The sequence below is a fragment of the Miscanthus floridulus genome, chromosome 1 (assembly GCF_019320115.1).
Source record: "Miscanthus floridulus cultivar M001 chromosome 1, ASM1932011v1, whole genome shotgun sequence".
In the NCBI taxonomy this organism is placed as follows: Eukaryota; Viridiplantae; Streptophyta; class Magnoliopsida; order Poales; family Poaceae; genus Miscanthus; species Miscanthus floridulus.
This window is the reverse complement of record NC_089580.1, coordinates 83,302,313-83,316,644: the sequence shown is the minus strand read 5'-3', so window position 1 is coordinate 83,316,644 and position 14,332 is coordinate 83,302,313. Positions and strand designations below refer to the sequence as shown.

The 14,332-nt window shown below is 45.8% G+C and overlaps 1 pseudogene; it reads left to right on the top strand.

Moving 5' to 3' along the window:
• Positions 1-7,950: 7,950 nt before the first annotated feature.
• Positions 7,951-13,627, top strand: LOC136488713 (uncharacterized; annotated as a pseudogene).
• The last annotated feature ends 705 nt before the right edge of the window (positions 13,628-14,332 follow it).

Genomic DNA, 14,332 nt, shown 5'->3' with positions numbered 1-14,332 from the left:
AAGTCTACCGCACTTGCCACACTCGTACTGCTCGGGATCAGTAACAAATGGAGTTCCTCTCCCATGCCTAGTTCTTCCAGGTATCTGATCCATAACCATCCTATGCCTCATCCTCTACCTTGATCCACGCTTGTTCCAACGTTAAGCTAGATCCGCAATGTACTTCGGCCCATCATATGGAGGCCACTCTCTAGGGTCCCAGAAAGGCACGAAGCGGGGGCTCCATGTGTTCACAAGCGTGTTGACACTGAACTCGTGAGGTATCCTCCTCTTGATATTATAGTTGTGATGCCTAGCTGCTGCCACCAAATTAGAATATACAAAGTGGTATTGCCTTGGTTTACCACAAGTGCACTTGAAATCTTGGAGGACAACCACATGTATCCTTGACTCTCAGACCTCGCCGTCGGACGTTGTACCGCCCCTATGCTCGATGTAACAGAACCGACCAATTATACAAAATTAAGTAAGAAAATCATCCACCAGAGCAGACGATTGAACAAACTTAAGCCCGTATAACCCGGTAGTCTGTGAAATCACGAAGGATTTCAAACCAACTCGTGTCCCAGCCATGATCGTAATAAGTTTAGCGGTCACCATCACATATTACATAAAAGTTCGCAATCTCAAATACATCAGAGTTTCAACATAGTTATTACAAAACCAGTTCGAATGAAAGTAGCGGAAGTCATTTGTTCAAACCACACACACGCGCGCGGAGTTTAAATATAGTTCCAGCGAATGATCATCTCCAATAAAAGCATTAGACGAGACATAAGGAATGGCCATGCCCATGGTCCTAAGCATCACCCATCGCAGGATAAAGGCAGTTGATACAGTAGCCGTAATACATCTGCCCATCTGCAACAAGTGGGAATAAAACCCTGAGTATGAGAAGGTACTCAGCTAGACTTACCCGACATGACCGAAAATAAATGACACCAAGGATTATGAAGGGCTTTATAGTAGGGTAGCTGACTCATTTGCAAAAAGAAGCATTTTTAGCATTTCAAGAACCTTTCTAAAAGCATTATTGCCAAGTTAATTATTATTAACCTGTCAACTAGATTTGCACCTATACTAGAGTAAACATGTGATTAAGCAGATAATGATAACCAATGATCATTAAACAACTTCCATACTAGTCATATTCATTATAACTGTCCAAGTGTTCCATAAATATTTACTACGATGAAGTCACTCAAGTCAAGTGCTCACTGTCCAGGAGTGATGGCGATTCGAATCGATTCCTAACCAGCTGGTGATTTATTCCTTACACAAACCTCACTCACCCGCTAAAGTGAGATATTGATCACCGAGCCAACTTTCCAGGTATCTCGAGTTTGCCAGGAACCACATGTACTCGGGGGCCGACCGACTGCACTTTGGTCTTATCATCTCGCCCCCGTGTCCTACCACACCCGCTCCGGCATAGTGCGCTGCGGGCAATCTACTCGGCCCGAAAAATCTCCCAGCTTCGCGGTCGGAAGGTACTTTATCCGGCCAGCTAAATGTAAGGCATGCGTTCAACATGACTCGAGGCCCAACAATGGTCGGTCCTTAATCGACACAGACGGAAACACTACAGTCCAAAACTCTGCAAGTCTCCGTCCGGTCTCAACTTCATTTAACACTTAGTTATACCATGACTTCATAGTCATCCAAGCAGATCCAGGTAACCACCTATAGCTCACAGGTGACAGGAAATCACCCGACTTCTACCGGTCTAAGTCAGCTAAGCATTGACTCGACTGCGGATACCAGGATAACAAGGATATAGTATAACAAAGGTAAACAAGGTATAATGCAGCAACGGTTGCAAACAATTCCTGAACGTAATGCATCAATTAAAGTAAAGCATTTAATTAAATAATCGCAAACTAGGAGAAAAATGCTCCGGGGCTTGCCTCTCTCGAAGGAGCTCGGACGGTGATCGGGGCACTCCGGAAGTTCCTCAACGTCCTCCTCGTCGGCTTCTGGCACTTCCTGCTGCTGCACCTCGAGCTGCTCCTCGGGCTCCTCGGGTATGATGACTGGGTTCTCGGTTTGCGATCCTGTATGATGCAATGCGCGTAAGTGATTATGCAAACGGTGCATCTAAGGAGATGAATAGCAATGGATATGTTTAAATGCAAGGTAGTCAACATCATCCAAGAAGCTATACTACAAGCACATGTCATCTACTGCATTCTCTGCTACTACTAATATGTTAAGTCAACATATCTTATGAAATGCTTCAAAGATACACCAAAGCTTTACTAATTTCTTAATCACACTTAAAGCAACACTTGCTTAAACCCTAATTAATAATAGGTTTGAATAGCAACATATATTTCTGATGCTCCTAAAAATCTAAGAAAATTACAGTAGCATAATACTACCCTAAACAGACTACCATAAAAATTTCATGGCATTTGGATAAGTAAATTATCCTACACAAAAATGACAAGCTATAGCATAAAATGAGCATGAAATTACTTTGTACAATGAAAAGTGTCAAACAATAGATTGAGTATTTTTTCTATGTTCTTTATAGCATATAATCACTGTACAAAAATTATCATATGCATGTTTTATACAAAGTTTGCTCTCTAGCAAAAATAACAAAAATCAGCCATTAAAGGTACTTGAACTACACCTCAAAATTTTCCCACAGCATATGCATGAAACATATTTTTCCTAGGAAGTACATGACACAAGAAGATTAACAAACTTAGAATCATATTTTTCTGAAGCCTATAGATTTTTCTACACATTTTTCAATTTATCAATAATATACATGATTAAATAAAAGCCTATAGAAAAGTATTTCAAAAATGACATGCACAATTTTTTCCCAGTAGATCTGATGATAAGGAACCTAGAAAAGTTTGTTTCAACAAATTTGGAGCAAGTTTGATCACCCAAACATTTTTCAAACCATTTTAGATTTCAAATAATAAAGAATAAAGGGAAATCAAATCACTTAAACGTTACTGGGCCAGCCCGTGGAAATGAACTGGCCCACAGGCCACAACTGGCCTGCAGCGGCCCTGAGCGCGAGGGAGGGGGAGACGGCCCAACAGGGCGTCAGCCCATGGCCTGGCTCGGCCTGGACGGCTGAGGTAGAGTGCCCCTGCCGGCGCGCGCGCTGGCGCGGCGGACGCGGGTCGGCCAGCGGCCGGCGGCCATCTCCGGCCACGGCAGCGCAAGCAAGCGAGCGCAGGAGGTTCGTGAGGCATTGGCGAATGCGAGCAGGCAGCTAAACAGGGTGGAGAAGGGGAGGAAGGGGGAGTCCCACGGCGGCCGAGCACGGCGGCGCCTTGGCCGTCGGTGGCGAGGCGTGGGAAAGCTCACCCTAGGCTCGGAAGGCGGCGCAAGCGCGAGCGTGAGTCGAGGGAAGGCGAGGCGGAGTTGTGGGCGCGAGCAATCGGGGAATGGCGCGGTGGTGCGGGAGCTCGACGCCGGCGGAGCTACGGGCGCGGCGAGCGGCAGAGCTCGAGCTCTCGGCTCTAGAGGGGAGGAGAGGAAACGCGGGCGGGAGTGAGCGAGCGCGCGGGCACCAGCAGGTGAAGGCGGGCGCGTGGGCGTGGTGTCAGGCCGCGGCTGCCGCGCAGCGGGGCGACGCCGGCGCGTGGTCGCCATGCGGCGAAATTTCTCTGCCGCGGTCGCGGCGTGGCGCAGCGACGGGCGCGCGAGTGTGGGTGAGCGGGAGGCGCGGCGTGGGCCTAGGCCGGCGAAGCAGCTGCGGGAGCAAGGCACGGCGCAAAGGCAGGCCAGGCCGCCGGTGCAGCTGGGCCGAAAACGAGGCGCAAGGCCCACGAAGGTAAAAACAAGATTTTTCAAATTAATTTGAATTCCTTTTTCATTCAAACGAATTTTTGGACTAAATCAAAGCAGTTTCAAACTTTGGGCCAAAAATAAAAGTTGCTCAAAATTTTATCCTCTACAACTTTGATTTTAATACCAACGTCCAATTCATTATAGATTTTGAATTATAAAATTAAAGTAAATTTTGACTTAAACCCTAATGTTTGGATAATTATTTTTAAAGCAAAATTTGATAATAATTCAAATACAAACCTTGCTCCAAAAATTGTGATAAACAATTCTAGATGATTTACAATCATAACCAAACAAGTTCTACTAACCTAGCAAACAAAATCAGGGCAAAACAATTCTAACAAAGGCATGCAACATTCAAGTTTCACAACATGTTTCAAATGTTTCGAAGCAGTGTTTCACTTGTTATTCACATGATTAAGCATGTATGATTTGGATGCTTGATGATGCATGATATGCGTGATTTGCAGTGCCTAAATGTAGGCATAACATCGGGGTGTTACACTCGACCTTATAAGTCCCTGTGGCGTGGTCAAAGCATGCAACCTCATGTGTGCCAGCCCTTTCTCTTGCCTTCTCTAGGTGTGCCTTTGGTTTCGGAGCCCATATCTCTCCATCACTCCTCAACTGCAATGCATGGGCGTGTCTATCGTTGAACCAGGCAACAAGCTTATAGAAGGTGAATTGAACAATTGCATTCACAGGCATACCACGTATCCCCAATAGTAACTTATTGAATGACTCTGCCATGTTGCTGCACTAAAACTCGTACCTCCAGCCACCGGCGTCATGAGCTCTCGTCCATTTCTCCAAAGCCCTCATCAAACCTGTGAGCCATTGTCTACCTTCTGCATTTGATGCGGTTCTGACCTGCTCCAACTTTTCCCTAAAGTACTTGTCCTCAAGCTATCGAGCAGCCTCCTAGAACAGATCAAAGTTTTTCTTGACACCGTCCTTCCATAGTAGATTCTCGGCAAGGTGTCGAGTACACCAACGATGGTGCAAAGGTGCATACCCTCTAACTGCTCTCGCACGGCATTAAGTATGCCCTGATGCCTATCAGATATGACGCCAACCTCCCTGCCAGGCCCAACCACGTGTATCCGGACTAGCCTCAAGAAGCATCCCCAACTGTCATTGTTCTCCTTCTCAACCAAAGCAAATGCCAAAGGAACCAACTTGTTGTTCGCGTCACAGGATATGGCTATAAGAAGTGTGCCCTGGTATTTGCTAATCAAGAACGTACCATCAATGGAGAAGACGGGACGATAGTGCCTAAAGGCCTCGACACACTGAGGGAAGCACCAGAAGGCACGAAAAAATATCTGCCTCTCATCCTTCCATGCATTAGGTTTTGGGATGTACTCATAATGCATGCCTAGATTCACCGCTTTGATTGCATTGAAAAGAACTAGCAGCTGCTCATACCCATCCTCCTAGTCCCCATATATCATCTTCCATGCTAGCCCTCCATGCTTTACCATAAGTTATCACATATCCTCCATACAACGCCTCAACGGTCCTGATAATTGTTCTCACCTTCATATTGGGTTCTCCCTGCAAAATTCCCATCAACCACTTGGCAATGAGGGTAGATGTCAACTGCCGATGCCTCAATGTCAGCTCATGGTCAGCACAATTGTGTGGCCCAACAACTTTTGTGATCTTCCATTTTCTGGTCACCTATTGCTTCCTTGCACAAACCCTCCATGGACAGCGTTCCTTGTCACACACAACTGTGTAACGGCGCTCCACATATGAATGCAATACCCTGTAAGGCCTCTTTCATATCACTGCAAAAGCCTACAACCACCTCTTCAAAGCAGAGAGGTCATTGAACACCCTCCCCTCCTCAATTACCATGTTAGGACTGGTCTTAGGAGCTTCTAGGAGCTCATCATCATGTCCTTCTGCAAACGCCAGATCGGAATGAGCAAGATCACTAAACTCATGAACTCTAGGATCACGGCGGTTGGAAAAGATACGCCTCATCATCTCAACATCACTCTCTATTAGCTCTCCAACAGGACGATCATCATCAGAATTAAGAGCCCTAGCCATCTCATATGGCTCCGAATCATTCATAATTTCAACACTATTGGAGCCACGAAATCCATCTCCAAAGTGCACTTGCGCAGCAACATGGGGCACATCCATATTCTCAGGAATGTCTCCTGCAACGTTATTACAGAAATGAGGAAAGAATTAAAGAAATAGATGTAAGGAACGGGAGAAGCTCCTAAAAACCATGCGGTTAAGACACTTACTCGGATGATTCTGTGTCAAAGGGATCTCATAAGGATGATCTGCCACGAAAACATGAGTATGACAACCATCTCCAAATACCGCATTGGGGGCAGATTGAGCATCAGGAACCATAGGTGCAATCTGCACATGCAGGTAAGGTTCCGGAATGGGAGGGTCGATGTGTGCCGGATGATCCATTGCTAGGGTAAACCCATGAGGGGTTGGATCAACTAACACCCGACGCACAACCACATCCAAACATTGCAGCTGGCTCTTCATAGCCGATCTCACATAGTTCTCCCACTGATCTGCACAACCAATTGAGATCATTCGTCTGAAGATGTTCGGAGGACAACCTAGGTGCAGTACACCATCAACTGCAATGTCATCATCTCCAAAGCAATGCAGCTCCTCCCGAGCCCTTGCAACCATCTCACTAAATGAAGGCCTATCATTGAATAGCACAAGCACGCTTTGTATGTCAAGAAACTCAACATATCCATAGCGATCGCTTTCAACCGTGCCTCCATGATATATGGTTATTAGGTTGTCCATCTATTTCAAAAACGTAACGAAACACATGTCCTTTAGTCCAAATTAGACGATAGATATTACCTAACAAGTACTTTCTAACTACAAACTAAGTAATCAAGATAATAATTACATATATATTTATAATGTACTCACTAAATAGCTAGATCATATGTAGTTAACTACAAATATAACTACATATCTAAGTAGCTATCTAACTATATCTATTTATAAATGTATCTATGTTTCTATCTATCTACATATATATCTCACTAAATCAACTAACTGAGTCATCACAGTAACTAGTAAATAACAAACACCAACTAAATAGGTACATTGCATATTCATAATTTTTACCTTTCTGGGTCGGCGGACGACGGGCGTAGGTCAAGGCGAAGATCTGGGCCTGCGGTGGCGCGGCCGACGACAGAGGTGGCGCATGGCGACCACGGGGTGCCTGCCGCTCCGCGCGGCGAGACCGGCTCGACGGGCACGGGAGGCACGCCAGCGGTGGACAGCGGCAAGGCAGGGCGAGGCCGGCGGTGGAGTGGGGCAAGGCGGGGCGAGGCCGAGGCCGGCGGTGGAGACCAAGGCGAGGACGGTGGTGGAGGACGTGGCGTCGCGGCGCTGCAGCCAACCACGGGCAACGGCGTGAGGGCACGGCGGCGCGGTGCGGGCTCGGGCGAGGGAGCAGGAGCAGCAGCGGCGGCGCGGCGCGGCGCGGCGAGGGCGCGGGCTCGGCCGTCGGAGCAGCAGAGACGACGCGGCATGGCGAGGGCGCGGGCTCGGCCGCCGGAGCAGCAGCGGCGGCGCGGGCGGGTGCGGCGCGGGCGGGCCGCGGTGGCGCAGCGCGGGAGTGGCGCGTGCACGGGCGGGCACGGGCGCGGTGGAGAGCGCGGACGCGGCGGTGGAGCGGCGACGGCACGGGTAGGGAAGGCTAGGGCGAGAGGGAGAAGAAGAAAGGTGGAGCAGCGGCAGCGGCAGATATTTACGAGCTCGGTGCCAGAGTGACTGGCGCCGAGCTCGACGCCAAGATCTACGGGCAGTCACTCTGGCGCCGAGCCCTCTGGCATGCCATTTTTCCGTGCCCAGGAGCTCGGCGCCAGTGACCGTGGCGCCGAGCTCGGCACCAGTCACTCTGGCGCCAAGCCAAGGGTCCATTTCTAGAATTCTTTCCGCCAAGAGTCTATTTGTGAGAAACTTGCGAAAAAAAAGGGTAAATGGTAAAAAATTCGGCCTCGCCGACGAGAACACGCGCTCTTCCGATGGCGGTCATTTCAAAATTTTGAAATCGCCCTCCGGACCGGAGGAACTGAGAAGCGTCAGCCCTCGCCTCTCCTCCCCCGCCTCCCGCAGTCCCGCTCGCCTTCCCTCGTCCGCCGCTGAATCCGTTCCGTCCCACCTCGCCGTCGCTCTCTCCGCCCTCGTATACAGGTACAAACACACCTCCGTCCCTCCCCTTTGTTTTCTCCCTTTGCGAACTCGACTCAACCTCGATCGCCGGGTGTAAACGCTGTACGGCGTGATGATCGCGGTGGTGGTCGCTCCTGTTCCCTTTCATTTGGGCACTTCCGATGCTTTTCCTTCTTCTGATAGGGTTCTAAGATCTTTTTGATTTGCATTTGGTGGCGCTTTAGGGGGTTCATATTATCCTCTGTATAGATAGCGCGATCGTGTAGGTGCCGTGTTGCGTGATGCTAGCCACGTAAGCGGCTCACTGTTGATTTCCCCTCATTCAGTTCGAAAAACTGCTGGCGAGTCGGTGCAATAGCTTCACTCAACACTCAACAGTATATAGACATGTTGATTTCTGAATGGGGGAACCGAGAGGAGCAGAGGCATTGATATGGTTTTCTGGAATGGTGGATATTGCTGAGCAACGCATGTCGTCAAACTTAACTGCAGTTTGCCTTTCAGCAGAACGAATTGTCCTGGTTCCACAAACGTGTAGATTTATTTATTAATCCAGATACATTTCTTATAAACATGATTTTCCTTTCATTCTGTGTGATTTATGAGTCACTGTATTGCAATGCATCCCAGCACCCAATTTCTCCTAAGTTATACCAATGCTTGTTAGTCATCATACACTATATCTATATATCAATTGATATTGAGGGGTGCATGTTGCAGTGTTGGTTTGAAGAGGCGTCGTTCATAATACTGAAGCTATGGAGAATTCTGTACAAGTTGCATGTGTAATACCAAATGCTGCAGATACTGCATTTCAGATTTACTCCTTGAAGCGATCGGCATATGCTGCTGTGCTGAGAGCATTCTGTGCTCAGTCAGACATTCTCTCAAGGGTACTTCCTCACTCCTATAAGTTCAGCTGTGAAGTATTACTAAGCAAATAATATACAGTAGGAAATATGGTGATCTGTTACTCTATACCATGACATGGTAATATGATAGATACTTTTGTTTCTTATGTCACTTCTGAGGATATCTTGTTGAAACCTTACTTTTCATGCCCTTATTAGTTTCCTTACTTTAATCCTCCTTTTTTATGAAGTATGTTTAGCTATTACACTGTTCAGGTGAATTTCAATGGATAGCATTTTTTTTCTAGAATATGCACTATAGCATATTCAGTATCTTTTTCAGCTACATATATGTGTGTTACATGCTACTTACCTTTGCCTTCTTACAGGACAAAGTAAGATGTCTCACTGAACTGAGAAATGAGCTTAAAATATTGCAGACTGAACATGCAGAATGTCTTATGAAAGCCAGATCAAAAAAGCAAATCAAGTCTTTCAGGTGAAATAGTTAGTAATCAGTATTGCTTCTCATAGTAAAGCATATATGCTGATTGAAAGACTTATGTTCCACAGCTCCAGATTTCTAACCTTCTGAAATTTTCGATGCTATATGTTGGCATCTAGTACTGTTTCATGTTTCTGTGTGGCCTAGATAAATATTTTCATGTTCCTGTTTCCTTGTCTTACCTAAGCAAATTCTCCCCAATACTGATCACCGTCGTATTAGATATATTACAAAACAATTTATGTCGACTGCTGCATTTCTTGTCACAGTGCCGGTTTGCACTCCAAAGGAAACACTTGCAGTACTGAAGTTCTAAAGGATTTAATAGGTCTTGCATGGGTCCTACCAGATGCTGGAGATACTGTGTTTCAGATTCACTGCTTGGAGCGATCAGCATATGCATCAGTGTTAAGAGCTTTCTGTGCTGTGACAAACCACCTCTCATTGGTACATCTGTTAGCTATACCTCCTTTTCCTATAAGCTCCAAATACAAGTAATCGAATCATAGATGATATAATCATTGGATCAATTGTATATTCTTTTAATATACTCCCTCAGCTCCAAATTATAGTTCACTTGGGCTTTGTCCCAAGTCAAACTTCTTTAACTTTGAGCAAGTTTATAGAAAACCGCACCAACATGTACAACATCAAACTTCTTTCATTAAATTCTCCATGAAACATATTTTGAAATTACATTTATTTGAACTCGAGATGTTAACATATTTTTCTAAAAACAAGGTCAAAGTTAGAGAAAGGTTTGACTTAGGACAAAGCCAAACTGAACTATAATCTGGAACGGAGGGATTGTGACATTGTATCCAGGCCAAACTTTTTACCTGTTTGCTTTCTTCAGTACCCTTTACCTATACATTTTTACAGTTACAGGTCAAGCTTCTATCTCAACTAAAAAGTGAACTTAGAATATCACATAGTGAGCATAAAGAAGTTCTTATGAAGGTCAGTTTAAGTGAGCATATCAAGTTTTTGAGGTGAGCATGTCTAGTCATTTGTTCTCAGTACAAAGTGTATGCTTATTAAATGCATTTTCTTCCCTGCAGTTTCCCATGCCTAACCTTTCTTATTGAGCAGGAAATTTAGTTTGACAAATCTGTCTGTTGTCACAAAGACCAATCCAGCTTTTGATGTGCATGCTGTGCTTCATGACAAGATTGGCTCAACTGGTCAGGTTTACACTTCATCCACAAGCTGCCTCAGTTTGGTACAGCAATCACCAGTATCAGAGAATTCAATGTCCTCCACAAGGTGTCAATTTTCTTTTTTTCCCACACAAATCAAATTTTCACAAATAAATGTGTCGATGCTCATTTATTGTGATGGCTAATGGAACAGAGACATTGGGATATCAGATAGCTCTAATGGAGCCAAAGAAGGACCTTATTTTGAATCCCGCACAGTGGTGCCTGCTAAAAGATTGAAAACTGTAAATGGGCATGCACCAGCATACTTAAAATGTGGCCCTTCCAATCAGTTACCAGTGCCAGTTTCTGCGGTGATGGCGGTATGGAATGTTTCCCTCTTTTTTTAGAAAAAAAAGAACATTTGCATTCAACTTGGAATTGTGCATATGCATTTCATTGTTCCTTCTGTAACTATCTTATCCATATATGGAAAATTTGCTGAACCATAACGATGTTGAAAAGGACATGCACATTATGATGATGGAAACCATCTATTATTGTCCATTACCATGCCTTCATAGTTGAAAAGGACATGCACATAGTGGTTGTGTGTTACTGTAAATGATGAAAAAGGCATTTTATATGCCTTCATAGTTCAATAACATCTTTGACAGTAGTTGTCTATACGTTAATATGCTTTTATTGTCAAAATTGTAAATCAAAGCCTTTTGGTGGATTTTACATGTTGGCAGAATGGTTGCACCGCTGATACACTTGATTGCGATAAGTTATGCTGTGAAGTGAAGTCTGGATGTGCTTCATCTCCCATTTTTCAGGAAAAGCACAGCCAATTGAATGACCAAAGTCCTTTAAGTGCTGATCATGCTAGGCAAGAATCAGGGAAAAGGAAAACTGTAGTGCCTGAGATGAGTGTATCTGAGAGTATGGGTGTTATGGACAGAAAGTATGAGATTGAGTACCAGAAGCCCAAGAATAAGGACTCAGATTTGGAACATGGTTCTGAAATAATTAAGCTTTGCCTAACTGCTAGCCTTCTAAACAAGGTACACTACTCATCATTGTGGTCCAAATACAAAATTTGGCTGCAGGACTCCTTCAATAGTCCAATTACTTATTAACCTTTCTTTTTTTGACATTATGAATTATGATGTCCTGTGACATGTCTCACAAATTAAGATTCCATATATATCCTTTCTCCGTATTAATATACCACTCTCTGTCTTGAATTTGTTCTTATTAGTTACATGTATTCTAATCTTTCTTCTATCCCCTTTGTGTAACCAATGGCATTGGGTCAATTAGGAACATAAAAATTTCCATTATGTGAAAGTTTAAATTAACAAGGATTCTTGTGTCTTTGTTTAATGAGGTTTAGGCATCTGACAAGGATGTATTCTGTCATTGTTTGATGCGTTTTAGCCATCTTGTTGTTTGTAGGTTGAAAGAATGTTTAAAGAAAATCCAGATTCAGCTAATTTAGAGAAAGCAAAATTGACACTCAAAGTGAGATTGCCCTTGAACTCATTATGGCAGTGATATATTTACATTCATTAGCTCTTATTCCAAATATTTCTTGTGCTTTGATGACATTTTGTGCCTTGAATCAGGCCCAAGAAAAGGACCTTTTGGATGCACTTGCTAAGCTTTCTGAAGTATCATATGATGGTACGTCACTTTGTAGAATCTTTTAGTTCATATGTTAAATAAAGTAAACTCCAGATTCCAGAAATGGAAGATATTATAATCATGTCTTGGAGCAATGCCATAAATGCATAAACATGTCTAACAAAATCTACACTCTGAAGATTTTGCTATCCTTTTCTTTAAAGAAAAGCAAGAAATTTTCTTTAAACGAAAGAAAAAAAGCAGCAGTGAGTTTACTAATCAGACTAATCAGTGATTGTAACTGTCCCCTGGGATTAGCAAGAAAGAAAAAAACTTGCATAATTTAAGGGCTTGGTGAGTTCTTTGAAGACTTGAGTGGATTGTGGACATGACAGATTTTTGGCACTTCATGCAATTTCTTTTACCATTTCATATATTGTTGTTCCACGGAATCTTATATATCAAATTCCACTGGATATGGAGATTGTTGTCTTTTGCCGTTTTCATCACCATTTAACCCATTCTCACCTATACCTACACCTACCTGAACTTAACCTGTTTTGCCCCTGTGCTTTGTAGTTGTTTATTTCGGTGCTAACCATAACCATGGGCCGGTCAACCTCAACGAGCACTACGATGGCAAGGGCGACGAGGCAGTGCTGCCAAAGCTTGTGAGTTCAAGCGACGAGACGTCGCCTGAGGCTAGGCTGGGAGACGGTGGAACAGAAAACAAGGTAAAGATCCAGGGCATTGCTTCCGTGGCGTTGTCCCCCTCAGCGGCGACCCCCACCGGCGGCACTGCCAGCTCATCCCCGCTCCTCCTGGCCCTGCCACTGCTCGTGGCTGCGTCTTCCGCCCCTGGCCCGCTGATGGCCGTGGGGCCGACCTCCGCGCCCTCGGCGCTGTGCAAGAAGCGGTCCTTGACCAAGCACACGGCGGAGCAGAAGGAGCGGATGCTGGAGTTCGCGGAGCGCCTTGGGTGGCGCATCCACAAGGCCGGTGCGGAAGCTGTCGACGCCTTCTGCGCCCAGATCGGCGTGCCCCAGCGCGTCTTCAAGAACTGGATATACAACAGCAGGCACCTCGCCTCCGCGCCCTCGGCGCTGTGCAAGAACCGGTCCTTGACCAAGCTCACGGCGGAGCAGAAGGAGCGGATGCTGGAGTTCGCGCAGCGCTTTGGGTGGCGCATCCACAAGGCCGGCGCGGAAGCTGTCGACGCCTTCTGCGCCCAGATCGGCGTCCCCCAGCGCGTCTTCAAGAACTGGTTGGGAAACAACAGGCACCTCGCCAAGATTCCACCGTCGGCCCTGCCGTCGCACCACCAAGACCACCTGGCCGCCACAGCACAGGGACCGATGACTGAAGAAGACAAGTCAGAAGCTGAAGTTGCTGTATCTGCTGATGGCGGCAAGGAAGACGAGAATGAAGTTTCTGAAGTAGTAGTGGTGATTCCACCTTCGGCCCTGCCATCGCACCACGAAGACCACCTGGCCGCCACAGCGCAGGGACCGATGACTGAAGAAGACAAGTCTCTTGAAACTGAAGTTGCTGTGTATGCTGATGGCGGCAAGGAAGACGAGAATGAAGTTTCTGAAGTAGTAGTAATTCAAGGAGGAATGGGGCCATCGGGCCAGAAAGCCTAACAAGCGCTACCGTTGGCCAGAATGGATTACCATTTAGCAAGCAGTCCAGGCCCAGTACGTGTGCTCGGAGAGCTAGCTGGAGCTGCAGAGAAGCAAGGAAGCTCGAAAGAGGAGAGGAGAGCTGAGCCGTCTCCACATTCAGCATTCTGTGTCAGTGTGTCACAAGTAATATGAGGAGGCGTTGTTTATATTATAAGTATAGCATGGTGACTCCCATCCTTTGTCCTGCGCCAAACTCTATTAATGGGATTGTGTCCAGCTACAAGAGTAGATGACTCTGATATATACTGCTACTCATTACCATTGCCACTGACCAGCGGATGACTCTGATCAAGATTAAGTGTACATCTCAGAGTTCCTTCTCCTGTGGTACATGATTCTTGATTCTTGTTACCGGTCGCTTCATCTATGATCTACCATCATCGGTTTTGTTTGTGAACGGCCGGTCTCCAGAGGATGTGCACATTGTTGAGGAAGCTAAGTCTGGAACGGCTACGACAACGGCAGGCGCCTGACCGAAGACCGTGCGCGCGCTCTGCTGTCGCCCACGCG